Genomic DNA, 21,667 nt, shown 5'->3' on the forward strand with positions numbered 1-21,667 from the left:
TACAAAATTTGAAATTCTATTGTCTTCTCTCTTCCATTGTTTCTGTTGAAAAGTCATCTGTTAGCTTTTTTCATTAAACTCTTAAAAGTTATGTGTACTTTCTTCTTTTAATTAAGGTTTTCATGTTAGCTCTAATTTTTTGTGGTTTTACTACAATGTGTGTAGGTTATTTTTTACACCTTTCCCTTCTTAGGGATCAAAAAGATTCTTGAAGTTGTAGTTTGCTGCCTTTCAACAGATTGGCAAAATCACCAGATATGCAAATACTCTCTTTGTACCCCATCCTGGTTCTCTTCTACTTCTGGAAATACAATTACATTATTTTAATTGTTCTCTAATCCAACATATTCCTTAATCTCTTTTATATATTTCTAGATTTTTCCTGTTTGTATCTTAGTCTGGATTTTTAGTATTGACCTGTATGCTTTTCTGTTATGTGAGATCTACTGTTAAATCTACCTATTTTAAAATTTACCCATTATATTTTTAGTTTTAAAATTTGCATTTTATTTTTTTCAGTCACTTCATATTCTAGCTGCTTTTTTAGAAATAACTTAACCCTCACAAGATGTTAAAAAATAGTACAGAGTTCACCTTTATTTGTCAGCCCAGGCAGTGATGTTCATACAAGAGGATTAACTACTAACAAAGAAAATAACCTATTTATAATATGTCTGCATTTCTGGAAAATTTTGTCACATGTGTAGATGTGCCTATCTCCATACCATTTGATTTTTTCAAAAAGAATACATCCAAGTGTTCCTTGCAATTCTAATTTTGTCTTTTTAATTGGAAGCTTTGTTGGCTTTTTGCTTAAGTTTTTGCCTCATAAAGATGTAGAGGTGATTTGAATATTGCAGTTATGAGTTATATGCTTTGTATCCGCTGTCGGCTTTCAGTCCTGTTTCTTGTCATGCCAATTTTCCACTGGCTGAATCACATCAAAAATAATAAATTATGGCACTTCCACATCCTCCTAAGGGGTTTACCCATGCCCCTCTAGGCAGAGCGTGGAGATGCTCCTTAACAAAATGACTCTGTGGAAGTGTCCATAAGGCTCTGTCTACATCTGCTTGCCCTCTAATGTTCTCTAGTGAAATCCAGGTGTATTATCAGGTGTAACTGGCTGTTGTAGACCCTTACCTCTAATTCTAAGAATCTTAATTCTCATCCCATTTTTATTACAAGATTGCCAAGGCTAACAAAATCTATGCTTTGTTTTTAAAAGATTTTCTGCTAAGATTCGTATTTCTGCAATCTCAAACTTTGGCAAATGTCGTGGGCAAAAGTTGGCCACGGTTTTATGCTCAATTCTCCAGGCTTCCTATCTGACCAGGATCCCAGCCTCTTAAGCCTCCACTTTTGGTATCTCTAGCCCCGGAAGACTGCCAAAGCTCCACTTGTTTCTGTGCATCAGTGCTCCTCTGCTTCACGCCTTCATCTGAACTCACAGACTTTTGTTTGAAACACAGAAATCAGCCAATTCCCCAAGTAGGAAAACAAAGAACTATAGTCAGGTACACCCCTAAGGCTGCCCCTCTCTTGGTGTTTTGGACCTTTTGTCCTCAATGGTTCAGTACACTTCTGATGCCCTCAAACAGATATTTTTTACTTGGCATTTGTAGTTATCAGAGAGAACACTGGTCTTCCATAACTTAATCTATCATAGTCAGAACCTGGAAACACAGAATCCCCTGCCTCTAGATCTTACATTTCTGGTGGGTGTTGGCACGAGAAAGACAAACAATTTCCCAAAAACCAAACCTTAACAAGATGATTTTGTTGGATGATGACTGCGATGATGAAGGTGAAACAGAATGAGGTGGAAATTCTGAAGTAGCCAACTGTTTCACATTTAAGATCTGAAAATGTGCAAAGTGCCTTGATTGATGAAATGCTGTGAAGGAAAGCTCATTGTATAGACAAGAGCATCTTAGTCTTTAGGGCACCATTGTTCTGCACTCTCCAGCAGTCCGACCAAGCTGGGGAAACCCCAGGCAATGAGACAACAGGGGATTGGCACTGAAGCTGACCCTGATCCTCAGGGGGGCGCAGCTCAGCACGGAGATCTCCCATGAACCCAGATCAGGGAAGAGAGAAAACCGCCAAGACTTCTCTATTATATACATTTAGTGCCTGCCAGGAAGGGAGCCACGGGAGGGCACTTTGGTAAATGGAGCTTCCTAGGTCTGTCTCTAGCAATCGAAGGAACCATCCATCCTGAAGCCTGCTCAGCTGCCATAACTCACGGGTCTCCCTAATTCAGATGAGTTGGGGATGCTGGACCCTGGAAATAAGCTTTCTCCACCACTGCACTTCACTCAGCTCTCAGCCTTACATCATTTCCAAAGCATTAAGCAGCCCGCAACGCGAGGATTCTGCCGCTGGGTGACATCTGTAACATCTGACATCATTTAGAAGACACTGCAAGGGTAAAAGAGCACTTTTTTGACCAGAGACATAAATTATTCTGAGGAAGAAATTAAGTTAAAAGGCTTTTCTTTCCCTAAATGGATTTGCAGAATCTGGCTTCCCAGGCAGGCTGCTATGAGGAGATCGGTTTCAGGGAGCCAAGGAGACAACTTTGAGCAACTGACACTCAGTAGTGAGGTGACAGGAGGAAGAGGGGAGACAAAGGAGCTGCAAGACACAGATGCCCTGTCCACCTCTTGAGAAGGGGAGAGGAAAGTATCTCTGGGTGCCCTCAGTGTTAATGGAAAATGGAGGGGGAAGACACTACGGAGGCAAAGCCTCTTGTTTCCAGACACATTCACAAAGGTTTGCATAGGTGCAGACCCTTCTCCTGCTGACAGATTCACAGACTATCTTCCCCATATCATCCCCACTTGTCAGGAATGAGAAAGCCCATATGAACAGGGCTTGACTTGCCTTCCCAAATCAGCATCCACAGTAGGAAGAGGAAAAGTGATCAAGAGTCTCAGCTTCTCCTTAAAATGTGCTGGAGCTGCTACTAGGCTTTTGACTGTAGCAAGAATTCCCACTCCAGTCCAGTTCTGACTCTTAGCACAAGAGTTTGCATTCCATTGTAACCTTATGAGGATGTTTAGGCCTGCCACAGGAGGCTGCCTGGATCCAAGGATTGCAAGAGGGGCGGCATGCAAGCAACAGCACCAAACCTTTCTCCCCACATCTGCAAACCAGTCTTAGCTGCATGCATTGAGCAGGAGTTCACCACAGAGCAGGCATTAAGGAAGAACAGCAAGACATGTCAACATCTTTCATTCCATAAGGATCTCAGCATGAGCAGAATACAAACTAAGAGCTAGAACTCTAGAAGGCCGGTGCTGAAAGAAGCCTTGAGCCTAGGAATCACTCCTTTTGCAGACAAGAGCTGCTTCTTCAGACCACACAGCTGGCTAATGACAGGGACATAAACCATGTAAATGCTGGGAACACACGGATCTGCTTGTTACACACCTTCAGTGTCTAGCAAGAACCAGCATGGAGCAGGGGCCAATGCTCCTCCAGAAACTGCATTAAGTCCCCCCCACCTTTCAGAGAATGAGTCTATACAATCCCAGCCAATGAGGAACACACCACCTAGTGGGGGACAGAGACACAGAGCAGAAAATGACAAAGCAACGCTGCTCTTGTTTTCATAAATAGACAGCGTGCCCAGCAGAGAATTTAGGGAAATAATAAATAGCACTGCTTGTCGCCTTCCAAAAAGGAAGCACCTGAAATACCAGAATAATCACTGAGAATAAAATAAAAGTGAATGAGGTGCAGTCCTAAAAAAATAGCATATTATCTACTGCAAAAACAATGTACAAAGAGGTCCGATAAACTGTAATGAATGGTGATGTGTGCAAATATGGGGAGCTTCCAGAACAAGTGGGAAGGCATGTCAGATCCAGACAAGGAGGCCAGGAAAATATTGCCAGTGGACACCACATGGGAGGGTACTTGACAAAGTTCTTGGAGAAATGGAATGAAAAAATGTTTATTTTGGTGCAAATTTTTTTAAGCCATGGATAATTTTCTCTTAGCATTCGCTTTTCACAAATTTTTGCAAGTCCCTCAGATAAGTTTAAAAAGAACGGTGAGTAAAATTAACTGGAGTGAAAGTGAAAGAAAGAGGAGAAAGGGTGAAAACATCAAAGGAAAGAGGAAGGGTAGGTTTAGATTTTGACATATTTACGATGAAGTATGAATTGTCAAGGAAAAGAATGGTAAAAGAATTTGAGGGGAAGGAGAGCTCCACCTGGAAGCCCAGCTCTAGCCAGAGGAGGCCTGGCATCTCCCAGGCTGGAGAGCCATGGGAATTCACTTTTGTTGAGCTCTTCTAAGTGTGGGTTGGGAAAGTGCAAATAGGGCAAAATGGGGGGCAGGGCTTCCATAAGGATGCTCTTGAAATAATTCAGATGAAAATGATTTATATGCATGCCATAACAACCTGTCTGAAGTTTCAAGTTTCTAAATTCTACAATCAAAAATTCAACCAAAAATGATAACGACTTGGAAATGTTGTGGGTGCAGAGATACAAAATTAACAAGGGATAGTGAGCAGCTACAATGGCAGAATCTAATGAATGATTGGATGTGAGAGATGAGGACTAGAGAGGAGGGGAGGTTGACACCACGTTTCTGGTTTGTTGCTGGAGGAGAAGTGGCAGGGACCAGCGTGTGGCAGGGTGAGGGGTTCTCACCAGAAGATAGCGTGAAGGTTGCATCTATGTTAAGTACACGTTTTTCAGACAGAAGAGAAAACAATAAAATAGCTGCGAGCCAATGTTTCATCTGAGTCTCATATAAGACCATGGCGGCCTCTCTGAGGTCAGAGAGAGGGGGCAGAGTTGTGACGAAATACACCAAGATGAAACACACCAAGAAGGTGGGGATTGTCAGTGTATCTGGGACCTGCTATGGTGCCTCCCTTGGGAAAACAGTGGAGAAAGCTGAATTCAACCAGTATTCCTAGTAAGCTTCTCCTTCTGCAGCAAAACCAAGGTAAAGAGACAAGCTGTGGGGATCCGACACTGTGGTTCCTGCCTCAAAACCGTAGCTGGTGGTGCCTGCACATACAGCACTATGTCCGCCATCACGGTAAAATCTGCTACCAGAAGGCTGCAGGCATTGAGAGAATACCAGAAGCTCCACCACTTGGGAAATTACAAGCCTAAAGTAAATGCATTAATTTATGAATATTAAAAAAGAGACAAACCCATGGCTCAAACCTCCAACAGTCTCCCTCATCACATACCTGAAGAAAAACAAAGAGAAAGAGAACATGAGAGAAAGTGAAAGATCAATTAAGTTCATTCCTGAAAAAAGCATCCTGAGAATTGTCTGTAACTTTCTGTAGAACGCAGTTCTCCTTTGTCTGCTCAAGACATAGCAGATGAAGGCAGAGGATGGGCTGGCATCGGGGTGGGAGACATGAGCGTCAGAGAGGCACAGGCACTCAGAGGACGCGCTCTCTATTATTATTGTCCTGGGAGAATCCTTCTGCAGATCCGTCCCCAGCTGCCTTCAATGAAAAGGAAAGGGAGTGAAGGGGAGTCTGGCAAATCCGATAAAGATGGATGGAGGGGACCGAGACAAAGGCACCTGCCGGCATTGTGTCAGCTCCAACTCACCAGCTCAAAAACAAACTCATTAATTATCCACCAGCCTGGGCTGCAATAACCCCAGTGTAAACGCTTTCCCATGCCAGCCCTCAGTGAGACAAACAGCCCTGAGGTATAGACACCACAGGCTCTTGCTGCTAACAGAATGCAAAGCCGGCTCTGCCACAGCCAACAACAATTTTCCCCCAAAGGACACAGACACCAGACAGCAAGCTTCACCCATGACCCTCCATAGTCCACATTTTGTGTAAGATTGTCAGACAAAGACGATCCTCAGTTTTCTCAAGCATTTGATTCATTCTCTACACCCTTTGCATCCAAGATCTTCAAGCAGATCAAAAAATTAATTCCCATCACCCACAAACTCACTCTCTCTCTCTCTCTCTCTCACACACACACACACACACACACAAACTTTGCTTGTCTTATTAATACTCTCCAATACTTTCAGATTATGAGCTCATAGAGAGCACAAGCCAACTTTGAAGAAATAAGCTTATTATTAATTCCAAAATCTAGCCCTCTCTCTCTGTTCTCCCAGTCTCAGAGTATAGCTCTCCTCCTGGTTGCTCACCATACAAACTCGTTCCTCACCCTTTGCTCTCCACTCTCCCTTGATTCTCTTGTCCAAGTCACCACCATGCCCTCTGTACTCTACACCTTACTGCCTCTCTACCCATCTGCTCTCCATCCATGATGGTACATCTCTGGTTTCAGCCATTGCAGTCTCCAGCCTTGATTTCTGCAACAGGTCTCTGCAAGGCCAATACGCCTCCTCCAAGATATTCTCTACACTCTAGTCAGAAATGGCATTCAAAACCCACAGCTGAAAATGTCATTTCATTGTTTAAAAAGTGTGATGGCTTCCCACTACTTCTATTAAGCAGAAATTCCTTAACAAGACTTACAGGCCCCTCAGATCTGCTTTTCCTCCTTTACATATTCAGCCTAATTCATCACCACTCCTATTGTGCTCTGTGACCCTGCAGGTTCAGTGGCTTTTGGTTATTCAAATGCATCTGCTCTCTCTTATCTCCAGGGGTCCATATGACCTCTGCATTCCCTGACGATAATCTTCTGCCTCTTCACCTCAAACACTCTTACTTGTCCTTCCACCTTAAATATGTATTCTGCTTCTTCCAGGAAGTGTTCTCTGATTGACCTTTCTGAAAGACTTGCTTAAGTGCACCTTCCACAAGTGCAATGAGACCATTATTATGACAAGTTGTCATTTGCCTTACTTACAGTCATAGTGTCAAGTCCTTACCAAGTACCTGAACACAGTAGAATTTTAATAAGTATTTATTGAGTAAATGAAGGAGGTAAACAGAGATTCAGCTAGGGCAAGGAAATCCATCCATAGCCCATTTTAGCAAAAAAGGAATTGTTGATATTGAGAACCTGCCAAACTAAAGCATCTCCAGATGTCTAAGAAGAGTGGTTTTGTGACAGGACCAGGGTCGTCAAAGGAACGCACTAAATCATGTTCATCTTTTTTCTATCAGCTTAATGTTCAAAAGAGAGAATATAGGATGAGGGTAACTTTAGTTGTCCAGCTCAGCTAAAAGATGGCAGAGACTGGTTGTTTGCAATGGAAGAGAGGAAAATTCAGAGCTGTGAGGAGAAGTAATAGATGTTAGAGGCCAAGATCAACCAGCACCCTTGAACCCTCAATTCTGAGTTCTTATTAATATTTTAGAGGTCACAGTTTTTGGCTGTTAGATTTCAAGTTGAGGATTTGGCTGGGAACAAAGAAAGATGAGGTCAAAGTGACACCAGACTCATGTATAAGAAAGATGTTTCTCTATTAAAAAAAAAAAAAGTCACAGGGCCAGCACTGTGGTGCAGGAGGTTAAAGCCCAGCCTGCAGGGCTGGCGAACAATGTGAGCGCTAGTTCAAGTCTGGCTGCTCCACTTCTGATCCAGCTCTCTGATATGGCCTGGGAAAGCAGTAGAAGATGGCCCAGATGCTTGGGCCCTTGTAACTGTGTGGGAGACCAGGAAGAAGTTCCTGGCTCCTGGATTCGTATTGGCCCAGCTCTGGCCATGGCAACCATTTAAGAATTGAACCAGCAGATGGAAGACCTCTCTCTCTAACTCTGCCTTTCAAATAAATAAATAAATCTTTTATTTGTTTGTTTATTTATTTGACAGATAGAGTTAGACAGTGAGAGAGAGAGAGAGAGAGAAAGGTCTTCCTTCCGTTGGTTCACCCCCCAAATGGCTGCTACGGCTGGAGCTGCGCCTATCCAAAGCCAGGAGCCAGATGTTTCTTCCTGGTCTCCCACACAGGTGCAGGCCATCTTCCAATGCCTTCCTGGGCCACAGCATAGAGCTGGACTGGAAGAGGAGCAACCAGGACTAGAACCCAGTGCCCATATGGGATGCTGGTGCTGCAGGCAGAGGATTAACCAAGTGAGCCACGGCGCCGGCCCTAAATAAATCTTTTTTAAAAAGTTACTTGGACTTATGTAAGAGACATCAGTAGAAGCTTAAAAAAGAACAAAGAACAACATTGAACAATAAGCTATAGAATGATTCATTAACTATCAAAAGAAATCTCAAGAAGTAGCTCAGTAACTGTTTCTATTTAAGATTAAGATTATATACAGATTTTTTTTCTTCTCCTCTTTTCTAAGATTAAAAGAGAGTTGGTAAGTTTAAATGAAGTGTGAAGAATTTGGAATCCACAACAGGATGTAAGCATTGAATTTAGAGACTGTGTCTTGTACTTTCAAACACATCCTTATGTCTTGTGCTATATACAATAGAGAGTAGCAACCAGAAACACAATTTAGAGTTGAAGGAATTAGGGCATTGCCACTTGCCGACCATTTAACCTTGAAGAAGTAATTTCTATAACCCTTAGTTTCTTATCTGTGCAGTAAATCTAGTAACACTTAATGCAATTGTTTAGCTTTAAAAGCATCCTATGTGTCAAGCATTGAGAACCGCTCCTGGTTCATAATTAGTACTCAGTGAATGACGATTAAGCTCAGGAAGTGTTTCTTAATTTTGAAAATGGTCTTCTTAATGCAAAGGTTAATAGGCAGCAAAGTGTTTTATCATTACGTCTTTCAGAAAGTGCATTTTTCTGGTGTTTAAATAATAATAATAATAATAATAATGATAAAAACTCTGACCTTCCTGGTGTGATTTAATTGAAGTTCAAGTTGAAGGCAGGGGCATAGACTAGAGGGCATCTCCTCTCCAGTACCCACCATGTTGTACCCAGCCTGCCTTGGGAAAGCTACTTCCTGCCTATTGCCTGAAGCATCTTTCATCCTTTACTGCTCCAAAGAGTGGCTTTGCCAGACTCCACCCCCTTTTTCTATCTGACTTACTCTGGTCTCACATATCCAGGGGGAAGGTCAACACAAAACGTATGTGACTTGTGAAAATGGGAGGATGTTGAGACAGAAAGTAAAGAGCAATGGACAGAGATGTAAATTCTTAGACAGCCCCACACTGTGCCAGACGTTATCCTTTGCTGAATGGCAGGAGTCCTCACCAGCATTCTAAGCCCCAGTTTTCTCAAAACTAAGAGAACATTCCAAATAAGCAAGTCCAGCATCATTTGCAAATCTGCTGCTCAGCAAACAAGAGATGCCTCTTAACACAGTCCCACGTACCTTCAAAAAGGGCTCCTCAACTCTCAGGTGCTGACAGTACCTTATCCTCATTATCCTCACCCTGAAATTTCACCCTGTCGGTCAAGACTCCCTATTAGGCCCTCGCCCTCAGCAACCTCTCTTTATCTTCCTCAGAGACTGACATTCTCAAAAGAAGTTAATAACTTTACACAATGAGAAAATAATAAGTCAATATCTGAGATGACCTAGCTGTTTTTGCTAGGATAAAGGGAGGCTAACAGAAAGGTAGATGCTGCTGCCATCATCCACCTTGTCGTGGACAGCAAAGAACTAGACCAGTGGGAATGGAACGAGACAAGCAAACCACGAGCCAATTGGTAAGGACAGAGCCACAGGCACACCTGCTGCTAGTTGCAGAAACAGGCAGTTCTCCACAAATGCTGTATGAACTCAGAAGACAGAGCTACCAGACAGGCACTTCATGGAATATTAGTTTGATGTTCTTAAAAGTATCCCCTAAGCCCAATGATGAGCTACAATCATGCCATTTTATAGTAGCTGTGTAGCATACGATCCCATCTGCTGTAGTATATTCTTCCACTTCTGGGAAACCTCGGGTTGGTCACCAAGAACTAGTTTTAGCTTTAGCTTCTCTCTGAAGCCTCTCAAAGAATGTTCACGGTCAATGTGAACTTCCCTGCCCATGTAATAGTTCCATTTGTTCATCTCTCTTTCATTTTGTAATATCTGCTCTATACACTGCACTCCTCCACTAATCCAAGATGGCTTTGGAGACAGATGTATGCCTTGCTTATCGTTATATTCCTATTGCACACCACAGTGTGGCTCAGTAAATGTTTACTGAGTAGTGGAAGAATAAGCAAACTAACAAGACACATTAAAATAGTACCTAACCAAAGACATCTTGGCTGCCTATTTGGAAAGTACCTACATTGGGTGTACCCCACTCCCTTCAGAACCATCTGGATCTCCAGCTCTCCGAGGAGAAGCCACGTTCCCCTTGAGAGCCCTTTCTTGGATCAGCTACTTTTGATGTTTAATGGTAACACAAGTAAATCCCAACTGTAGATTCTATTCAGATTCCAAACTCCATGCTCAGCTAAGACTTGAAGATTGAAGCGCACCAGTGCTGTGGCTCTATATCACTTACCTAAAATTAAAATGTCCTCATCCAAAAAGCTGTTAGAATTGATAAGCCAATTCAGTAAGAGTTGCAGGTTACAAAGTAAACATACCAAAAAAGTAGCCTTTTTTGTATGCTAATTATGGAATCACAGAAAGAGAAATCAAGAAATTCCATTCACAGTAGCCACAAAATATCCAATATTTAGGAATAAATTTAACCAGAGAAGTAAAAGATCTCTATAGTGAAAATTATCAAACAATGATGAAAGACTAAAAAAAATGGAAAGATATTTCTTGCTCATGGATTGGAAGAATAAATATCATTAAAATGTCTATACTACCTAAAGCAATTTACATATTCAGTGAAATCCCTTTCAAAAATACCAATAGCATTCTTGACAGAGTTAGAAAAAAAACCTAAAATTTGTACAGAATCACAAAAAATCTTGAACAGCCAAAGTGATCCTAAGAAAGAAAAACCAAGTTGGAGGTATCACAATACCTGATTTCAAAGCATACTACAAAGCTATAGTAATTAAAACAGCTTGGTACTGGCATAAAAACTGATACTTAGATCAATGGAACAGAATAGAGAGCCCAGAAATTAATCCATGTATACATAGCAAACTGATCTTTGACAAATGTGCTCAGACCATGCAGTGGAGTAAGGATAATCTCTTCAACAAATGGTGCAGGCAGAACTGGATGTATGTATGTAGAAGAATGCAATTAGATACTTATCTGTCACCATATAAAAAATTAACTCAAAATGGATAAAATATCTAAATTTAAGACTTGAGACTACGAAGTTCTTGAAAGAAAATATAGGAGAAGGCCGGTGCTGCGGCTCAATAGGCTAATCCTCTGCCTTGCGGCACCGGCACACCGGATTCTAGTCCCGGTCGGGGCGCCAGACTCTGTCCCGGTTGCCCCTCTTCCAGGCCAGCTCTCTGCTGTGGCCTGGGTGTGCAGTGGAGGATGGCCCAAGTGCTTGGGCCCTGCACCCCATGGGAGACCTGGCTCCTGGCTTCGGATCAGTGCGGTGCGCCGGCCACAGTATGCTGGCCGCGGCGGCCATTGGAGGGTGAACCAACGGCAAAAGGAAGACCTTTCTCTCTCTCTCTCTCACTGTCCACTCTGCCTGTCAAAACAAAACAAAACAAAACAAAACAAAACAAAAAACCAAAAAAAAACCACTTGTGTATCAAAGAGAAAGACAGAGTTACAGAGAGAGGTAAAAGACTTGTGTATCAAAGAGACACCTGCACCACCATGTTTTAGCAGCACTGTTCACAATAGCCCAAATTTGGAACCAACCAAGGTGTCCATCATCAGAAGAACAGATGAAGAAATTTATATATATATACATATGCACATAATGGAATATTATCCTGCTACAAAAAGAATGAAATTCTACCATCTGTAGCAAAATGGACTCAACTGGAGGAAATCACATGAAGTTAAATAAGCTGGATGCAGAAAGACAAATATCACATTTTCTCCCTTATATGTGGGAGCTAAAATTTAAAAAACAAAAAAATAAAGAAATGTCTGTATCAGTATTGCTGCAAATATAGCTTTGTAAAACTCTTGTTTTATACCTTTGAGAATCCAATGATTAAGAATGTTATACTATTGTAGCTTTAATGATCTGCACTTACTTTCAAATTTACTATAAATGGATGAAATGGTAGTTTTTCCATTCAATTATTGTGTATATAGCTGTTGTCTATATTCCCACTAAGCCAGGGTCTTTTTGCCTTTTACGTGTTAAATTTCTTATTCGCTGAAGTATTAAGCCTTTTTACTGCAATGCAGTTTTAACGTATGCTATCAAAAAAACTAAACAGGGGCTGGTGCTGTGGCGCAGCAGGTTAAAGCCCTGGCCTGAAGCGCCAGCATCCCATATGGCTGCCGCTTCTAGTCCTGACTGCCCCTCTTCTGATCTAGCTCTCTGCTATGGCCTGGGAAAGCAGCAGAAGATGGCCATAGTTCTTGGTCCCCTGCACCCACGTGGGAGACCAGGAAGAAGCTCCTTGGCTCCTGGCTTCGGATCGGCGCAGCCCTGGCCGTTGCGGTCATTTGGGGAGTGAACCAGCAGATGGAAGACCTCTCCCTCTGTCTCTACCTCTCTCTGTAACTCTTTCTTTCAAATAAATAAAATAAAAATATTTTTAAAAACTAAACAAAAAAGACAGAAAGGGAGAAGGAAAGAAGGTGGGAGGGAGAGAGAGGAAGGAAGGGAGGAAATGAATGTCATATGTTCTTAGAAGTGTATCTACAATGACACTGAATCTGTTAAAAACACTAATTAAAAATTAAAATAAAAATTATATATATAAAAAATACAAAATGCCCCCATCTAGCAACTGCAGTTCTTTCAATGGATTTAATCTAATCACACAAGAAAATATATTTTGGAGGATGGGACCACCAGTAACAGAAACCATGAAGATATGTACTAAAAGTGCTTCTTCTTGTACTTATATTGGATCTGATTAATCATATTATCTGAGGTAAAGCCCAGGACTCTCCTTTTAAACAAATATCTCAGAAGTTCTAATGAATATTAAGTTTGAGGACCATTTCCTTAAGGAAATGAGACCAAGAAAATAAGAGAGGAAGAAGAGGAGGATAAGGAAACTCAATGAGAGGAGTAAGAGTAGTGCTTGCTGTGTGCCCAGTACTATAAAAGAAAATGTAAATATATATATATATACACATATATATGCATATATATATAAACAAACAATTGCTAATACTTTGAAAGTGAAGATATGAAAAAAAATACTAACCAAAATAGCCATTGGTAAAATATTACCCAAAATGTCAATTTGATGGTTATAATTACAGAAAAATTGTTCCTCTTACAACCACTAAAAATATCCTTGAAATTCAAAGTGTTGGGGCAGGCATTTGACCTATTGCTTAAGATGCCAGTGTCCCACAGTGGAATACTTGGGTTTGATTCATGACTTCAGGTCCTGACTTCAGCTTCCTGCTAAAGCAGATTCTAGGAGGCAACAGTGGTGGCTCAAGTAGGTTCACCCTTGCCACCCATGTAGGAGACGTGGGTTGAGTTCTCAGCTCCCAGCTTTGGCCATGGCTCAGTTCTGACTGTTGTGTGCATTTTAGGAGTGAACCAGTAAATGAGACTCTCCCCCCACCCCGACCATTCTGTCCCTCGAGAATAAATAAAATAGCAATTAATAAAATAATAAATCAATCTAAATTTCTATGATGTTCACTAAAAGAAGAAACACTGCTCAGGAATTCAGGAAACATGGTATAAGTTCTGACTCTACCTGCCCCCGTATAACCTTGGACAAGTCGCTTAAGTCCTTGGCTCTCAATTTTGCCACAAGTTGGCTTACAGATATAACACTGCCCTGTTTCCATACTCCTTGTGTGTTCTGCAATGTTAATAAATGTGTGCAGAAGCTTTAAACATTACATATGACTAAAAGTACTATATAGATGTTAAATGTTATAAGTGTAATGTAGCTAATATTCACTGAATGATAATTCAGAATGAGGCAAAGTGTTTTAAAGACACGTATTTGCCATTGTTGTCGACATGCTATAAGCCCAGTTCTCTCACTGTGGGGAGCAACCCGGACTGGACTGAGTTACTGGAATTAAGACTTATTCTATGCATCTGCTCTCCCACGGTATGGCGCTGGGAGAGGAGGAAACAGCTTCTACACAGCTGCCTCTTGCCAACTTGAGTGATGACCTCCAGGAGCTGATCCTGCTCCTGATTGGAGGAGAGCAGCGTACTCGGCGTGTGGGTAGCAGAGTTGGGATTGGCGGAGGAGGACTATAAAGGAGGAGAGAGACGGCATGCACCAGGAACACTTGAGGGGAACACCTGTGCAGCCCCCGAGAGAGCCGGCCGGTGGTGTGCCGCTCCCCTGCGGAAGTGGGGAAAGTGGCCAGGGGGAACCGCCCTTCCACGGAGGTGGAAGGGTCAGTAGCCAACCCAGGAAGAACCAGCAGCAAACCCGGGGAGGGCCGAGCAGACAAAAGAACAGCGCAGGGTCCTGTGTCATTCCTCCACGAAGACGGGGAGCGACATCTCACGATGCCCATTTAAAAGCCAGGAACCTGAACACAGAAACATGAGGGGACTCTCCCTAGCTCACACAGCTCACAGAAATCCGAACCTAGGAAATTTGATTACAGAGCCCACACTCCTAATCACAAAGCTACAGGAGGTGGAGTTCCCAACCCGAAACTCACCCTCATGTATGAATCAGGAAACTGTTTTCAATGAGCCATTCCTGGCATAACGGCATGTTCTCTTGGAACAACTTCCTCTACTGATCAATCATCTTAGTGCTTGACCAGGACATGACTTAGATTTTTTTTCCCTGCATCAATCTCTTACCCATGACTGTACATCACAGATGCAGAACCCACACTGTGTGGTTGGGGGTAGCCAGTTCCCTCAGCCTCACACAACTTTCCTGGTACTGACTTATTTCTGTTCTTAGCATAGCAGCCAGGCTTTCTGAAAGCTTTCCCTGTGTCCTCACCTTCTCAAGATTGCCTGTTATCGCCACAGTTTTAAAATTCAATGCATATTTTTCATCTCCGATTTTTCATAATCTTTGTGTGGCATCAGGTAATACCAGCAGCTCTGTCTTTGAAATGACCCTCCTCTGATTTCTACGTGTAACCTGCTTCTCACCTTATCCCTAGTAGCTAGGTTTCAGCAGCTTCATGAGCTCCTTTTTATCCCCATCGCCCGGGATCCCTCCCCACTAAAATCACCTCTCTGGAACAGCTCACCTCAGGGCCAGGTCTAAACTTTAGGAGGTCTCTTTGCTCAATCCTAAATGAAATTGCTCTCTAGACATCTCCATTTGAATACTGTGCAGGTGCCTCAGGCTCTGGGAGGAACTCATGGCCTTCGTTCCTCGGCTTTCTGAGATCACTGCACCAGTGGCCCAGAAATCATTCTCTCTTCTCCCTCATATCCTCCTGCGCACAGCTCATCTTCTGGTCTTGCCAATGCTGCTTCCTTACTATGTCTACAACTGGCCGTCTCTTCCCTACTTCCTTAGCCCTTGTCCTCATCAAACATTCCAAAGTGGACTTGTCCTTTTCCAGTGCATTCTCGATGCTCTTGTTAGAACGACTTTTCTAAAATTCCAATACATTAAGACCTTATCAGGCTTAAAATATTTCCATAGCATTCCACTGCTTTTGGACAATTTTTCACCTCCTGTCTCAACAGCACACATTCAATCAGAAGGTTCATAATCTGTTTCCTGTCTCACTCTACCTTCTCATACCCTGCTTTGTTCCACAGACCTTACATCAACTGAAACTGCTTGAAATCCACCATTCTCTTTCATGAACATTTTTAGAAAACTACCCTCTCAAATTATACTGAACATTCACTCCTCCACAATGCTCATTTCTTTTTGTTCCTCATTTTTGATCCATAAGTTAACTTCCTCTCCCAGGAAACTCACAAACTCTCCCTCCACAACCTTTCCTCTGTTTCATAGTGTTCCATGTTCTCATCTGTATAATGGCCTCTGTTTTAGTCTCTGTCCATCTCCGGACTGTGAGAGCATTGAGAGAATGGTTTAGAAATGGTGTCTCCTATATAGTCTCAGCAATGAGCTCAGAGCCTAGAAGGCAGAAATATTCAATATGGATTTATTGAACGAATGAGTGAGTTGAATGAAGAAATGAAATAATAAAGAGAAGTATTTGGATACAGCACCTAAAGCAGAAAGTCCTGGACCTGACACCCAGATTTCTATATCAATCACAGTAGCTAGTTTAGCACAATGCAGTTATTTACTTTCCCTAAAAATATAAACTCTCTCCAAAGCTGTGTTTGTGCAGAGACTGCAAAGAAAGAAGCACTTGTTTAAAGAGAAAGGTCTCTAGTAATTAGCAAACATCAGTTAAATCCAAGATCCACTAACTGCCCAGGGGCTTTTGTGTTTGCAATCAGATATAAGGAAAAGCTAGGGAAGAATGAGATTCCTTCTTTACAGAACAGGAAACAAGTAACTTCAACAGCAATGACTTTCTTCGTGAAGGCTGCAGTCTAGGAAAATAAAAGTTTGGATTTCTAAAAAAAAAAAAAAAAAAAAAAAAAAAGGGGGTCCCAGGGAACTGGGTCAGGGGTGCAAGAGTGGGGCAGGGATCCCCTGGATTTCCATTCACACCTGGAAGAAAATCTTAGAACAAAAGCCATAGCCCCATATTGCTGGAGAGCTGTTTAAGCATTGAAGACAGCTCTTAGTGACATGACAACAGAAATACATGGCGTAAAGAATACAGGTTGTCTTTAGGGGTCTGTGTGCCCCGGAGCCTTGCATGTGGCTGCAGGTGTGAAAATGCCTGCAGTTCAACCTTTTCACTCTTGAGCGCATTTATTGAGTGAAAGAGAGATGGGCCCAGAAACACCTGCCTCCCTCTGACATGCAAGGGCAGGAAACTTTCCCCTTCCTGCCCAGGGCCTCCGCTTCTCTCTGCAAAGTCAGGGTGGGTATATTTGGTGATACGCAAACACTATTCTAGTTCTTTCTCACTGTGATTCTTCTGGAAATTAGTTATTTTAAGGTTCTGCCTTTGCACTAAAGTGTACCAAGGGGAAAACATAGGACAGGTGTTATGGTAGAATTAAAATAAATCTTTGGACTGAGGGACTTGGATTCAAATGCTGTCTTTCCCATGTACCTGTGAGTGATCCTTGGAGAATTTAACCTTCCTGTCCCCTGGCCCAGGGAACTTACCTCCTTCAAAGGGGTTTTATGAAGAGCCATGCTGTATTTTTTTTTAACTTTTATTTAATGAATATAAATTTCCAAAGTACGACTTATGGATTACAATGGCTTCCCCCCCATACCGTCCCTCCCACCCGCAACCCTCCCCTTTCCCACTCCCTCTCCCCTTCCATTCACATCAAGATTCATTTTCGATTATCTTAATATACAGAAGATCAGCTTAGTATACATTAAGTAAGGATTTCAACAGTTTGCTCCCACACAGAAACATAAAGTGAAAAATAATAGATGATTTTTTTAAATGATGATGAAATCATATCAGACCTATTGTCATGTTTAATCCCAGTGAGAGTCAAGTTGGGAATTGATAATTTCTTTTTTTCTTTTTTTTTTTTTTTACAGAAGATCAGTTTAGTATGCATTAAGTAAAGATTTCAACAGTTTGCACCCCCATAGAGACACAAAGTGAAATATACTGTTTGAGTACTCGTTATAGCATTAAATCTCAATGTACAGCACATTAAGGATAGAGATCCTACATGAGGAGTAAGTGCACAGTGACTCCTGTTGTTGACTTTACAAATTGACACTCCTGTCTATGGCATCAGTAATCTCCCTATGCTCCAGTCATGAGTTTCCAAGGCTATGGAAGCCCTCTGAGTTCTCCAACTCTTATCATGTTTAGACAAGGTCATAGTCAAAGTGGAGGTTCTCTCCTCCCTTCAGAGAAAGGTACCTCCTTCTTTGAAGACCTGTTCTTTCCACTGGGATCTCACTCACAGAGATCTTTTTGCCAGAGTGTCTTGGCTTTCCATGCCTGAAATACTCTCATGGGCTTTTCAGCCAGATCCGAATGAGCCATGCTGTATTCACCTCCGTATCACCTGAGTGACAGGGTGAGTGGACAAAAGAAGCCCTTATAAACACATGCAGCTTTATTTTGGCAAAGACAAATAAGGACTGGGTGGAGAGATCTAGATACAAATGTGCCTAAGTAACAATAGCACTTCCCTGTGAGCTGCACCCAGGGGCCCCTGCTCATTTCAGACATATCTCCCTGCCCAGGAACCTGCCAGTAACTCCAAGCAGTGTGGCTGTGCACTGGGGCAATGTCATCAGGCTCACTTTTTATTTTTTGGAGACCCCTGGGTGGGCTCTTGGACCTGCAGGCCCCCTGGGGCAACAGGGGAGCAGAGTGGGAGAATTCTCAGACGATAAGGAACACCTGTAGGAGGTGGCTGTGAGCAGACAGGGACGGGGAGGAGGCATCGATCAGCTCGCCAGACGGCAGAGCCCCTCGTTTGTTCTCATCTGCTGCCCTCCCAGAGCCAGCAATCTGTCAGGCACCAGCTTTATTTGTAGGGGAGGGTCATTAATTTGAATTAATAGCACCGCACCGGTCTGGGCTTTGTTTTGCTTTGTTTCCTTCCTGTGGATGCTGCAGACTCCTTTGTTGCCTGGTTCTGTGAGCGGGGATACACTGGGAACCACAGTCCAAGTAGCTAGGAAAACAAGGTCTGCCTGGATTCCCGCCCCAGGCAGAGGCTTCTCCTCTACAGCCAAAGCCCACACCACACACACTGGCGGCTCCTGCTCAATCCACCTCCGCAGCTCTGCTGGCCCCTGCCCTCCAGACCCTGCAGGACACTAGTGTCTCCCACTTGCCCCAAATACTGTGGCTCCAACCCCTCAGGTTACCCTGGGGAGGGGTAGTTGGGACCAAAAATAGCAAATGCAAAGGACCTGGTTTGGTGCCTGACGCTTGGTAGATATTCAATGAGTGGGAAGACATCCTTCTGCAGTGGGTGTGGTGTGTACCCTTCTCTGAGTATGGGTCTGGTCACATTAAGGCAGTGAACAGCCACAGAAGGCAAGGCACTCTTGGGATCTCCAGAAGCACCCAGAAGTCCCAGACAGCCAGACATAGAGCATGGAAGCTGAGGGGGTCTCTAGGTTTAGTCAGTAGAATCACCAAGGGTGCATGATCCATTTGCTTACCCCAACTTCTCTCTGTCTCCAAGGATGGTGGGGTCACTTGTGCTTTTTCTGCCTGTTATGTGTAAACAAGGCATCCCTTTCACACGAGAAGGAGAGGAGGCACAAAGAACAAGTCTACTGCAAACTGCTCTCAGGCATAGCAACTCCATGAGAGAATCCTTCCAAGATTGAACATATCTGTATCCAAACCCTGGCAACTGTTGGGAAAGATGGACTTGCAGAGCTCGCAAGAAATTGTGTTGTCTACTCCAATAACTAATGAGAAACTTCTAGATACCCCACTTCAATCTTCCTGCTCCAGAGAGAGATGGTCCTAATTGCTTGCTGTAGTTGAGTTTCATGAAGACCCAGAAGTTTTTGTTGGACAGATTCTGCAGACTGAGGGGCTGTCCACCAACAAAACGGCTTAAGGAAGTGGATGCCCACTAGAAAAATAGCTGAAAGAAGGCAGGACTCTTGCAGGGTCACTTACAGGGGACTCTTGGCTTCAAGTAATGCCAGCCTTCCAAAAAGATAAGCACTTTTTGTCACCTTGATGAAATACGGAAATATCTCTGGCATCTGCAGTAGAAAGAGGCCACCACAGGGATCCTGGAGCATCAATAATTCAAATATATCCTTCTACAACCATCTCTCAATGCCAGTGCATCTGCTGCAATAGATGAAAGGGGTTGCCAATCCATGCAAGTCTGTTGTGTTTTACTGACCAATTCAAGTGCCTCCACATCCCCTCTCTGCCTCTCCCTTCCACACCAATCTCACCAAACAGCAAAAAAAAAGACCAAGAATGGTGGTTCTAGAGCCAGCTGGAAGGAAATCACTTGTAGCAGGTGGCACCACCTGTCCTCATCCACTTCAAGCCAAAACAACCCACACTCCATCATTTTGAACTGTGGAAAAAGTTTAACCAGTTCAGCATGAGCTATGAGGTCCAGGCAAGGAAAGGGGAAGGGGGAAGGCTTTGATTCCTGCCATGAGCCATTGAAAAGGACAATAGTGGGTAACATAATACAACCACCTTTTACTTTTGCCTTTGGGACCCAGTGATGAGAGATCCTGCTAACAACCTATCTAGCCTACCTAGCCAGCTATCTACTTTACCTGTGCTACTCACTCCAGGGACATCTGACTACAAGATCTACCAACTTCTTAGCTGCTCCCAGCAGAAGGTTGGGAGAGCAACACACCTAAATGATATGCCTCTAGGCTGGACTGTCTAATCCACTTTCTCACTGAAAAATCACTAATTTCCATCTTCATTGCAATGTCCCTAAACTTCTAACCCTGGTAAAAATTTCTGAACCAAGATCTTCTACCATCCCTACTCCTAAATTAATATCTCTTGCTGCATCATTTGCTCCATAGTTTGCTGAATCGTAGTACTTACTCTGTAATAAGCCTCTCATATTTCAGACTTTCTAGGACACCAATCAGGCTCCTTATCAGCACTAATTTGCGAGCAGCTCCAGATTCTATTTCTTACTAGTCCCTGTGGAACGCTTTGCTCTTAAAGTAAGAAAGTTAAAGGCTTTGTGTCTGTGGAAGAAGGAAACTTAAAAGCAGTCAGGCAAGCTGAATAACTAGAGTCATAGTAACTGCATTAAGATAATCCTGAAATGGTAGGGTAGAAGAATTCACTATTATTACCAAGAACCTCTAAGTAATGAACACCATGCTTTTCACCCACATACCAAGTGTGTACCTGCCTCCTTGGGTTCATGCATGAGCCACATTAAGCTGCATCCTCTAGAAATTCTGGGCACACATCTTACTCGCCCGAGTGGATCAATAATAGCATTAGGTTCTTCCATAACTGCACGATGCTCACACCCTTGAAGTTTGATCTTGGGGTCTCCCATGTACATGTGTGCCTTTTAAAGCTCTTTGAGCTCCTGAGAAGTCTTAACAGTGTTGCCTGTCACTCAAGTGACAAGAAAGAGTGTCATGAGTTATATTTTGCATTGACTTGTCCCTTATTAGAGTGCTATGTTCCATTTGGGGATTCTAACTTTCCAAAGGCACAGAGAATTTGGAGAAGGTCCAAGACAGAGCAGTGAAAATGATTAAAGGAGTGGAGAGTGAAAATCCAGGAAAAAGGTTAAGTGAATGTGAGTGATTTGTCAAAAGCAGAGGGCAGGCCAACTATCTTGAAATAAAGAAGACATTATTCTAAGGAAACCAGAGACCATTGCTTCCAATACAAGGATATACCACAGAAAGATGATCTTAGATGGTGTTTGAATACCTTAGTCCAGTCTGAACATATATTCACTAACTTTTTCAAACCATTGAAAGCACATAATGAGATTTCTGGTATACTCATTTTCTGGTGTATTCAAGAAAAGATGATTTCCATCTATTTTATTCTTCCTAATAATAGGATAAAGAAACTGAGTCCCCCCAGAGCCAACAGCCAAAGGCCATCCAAAAATTAACTTGAATTCAGGACTTGTGACAGCACATATTAGGGTCTTTAACTTCCACCACTGCTGCCTCAGCTGCATTCCTTACTCCCACAGGCTTAGGTTGGTTCCATCTGGAAGAAGAGCGACACATTATGACTTGGGGGTGAAGTGGTAGTCGT

At 42.8% G+C, this 21,667-nt stretch overlaps 1 protein-coding gene and 1 pseudogene across 1 annotated transcript in view; one reads left to right on the forward strand and one right to left on the reverse strand.

The window, feature by feature from the left end:
* The window catches only part of OPCML (opioid binding protein/cell adhesion molecule like), a 1,351,977-nt gene that overhangs the window by 1,319,567 nt on the left and 10,743 nt on the right, over positions 1 to 21,667 (reverse strand). The window lies entirely within an intron of this gene.
* On the forward strand, positions 4,781 to 5,172 carry LOC138846165 (large ribosomal subunit protein eL43-like; annotated as a pseudogene).

This window comes from Oryctolagus cuniculus, chromosome 1, assembly GCF_964237555.1.
Source record: "Oryctolagus cuniculus chromosome 1, mOryCun1.1, whole genome shotgun sequence".
Classification (NCBI taxonomy): domain Eukaryota; kingdom Metazoa; phylum Chordata; class Mammalia; order Lagomorpha; family Leporidae; genus Oryctolagus; species Oryctolagus cuniculus.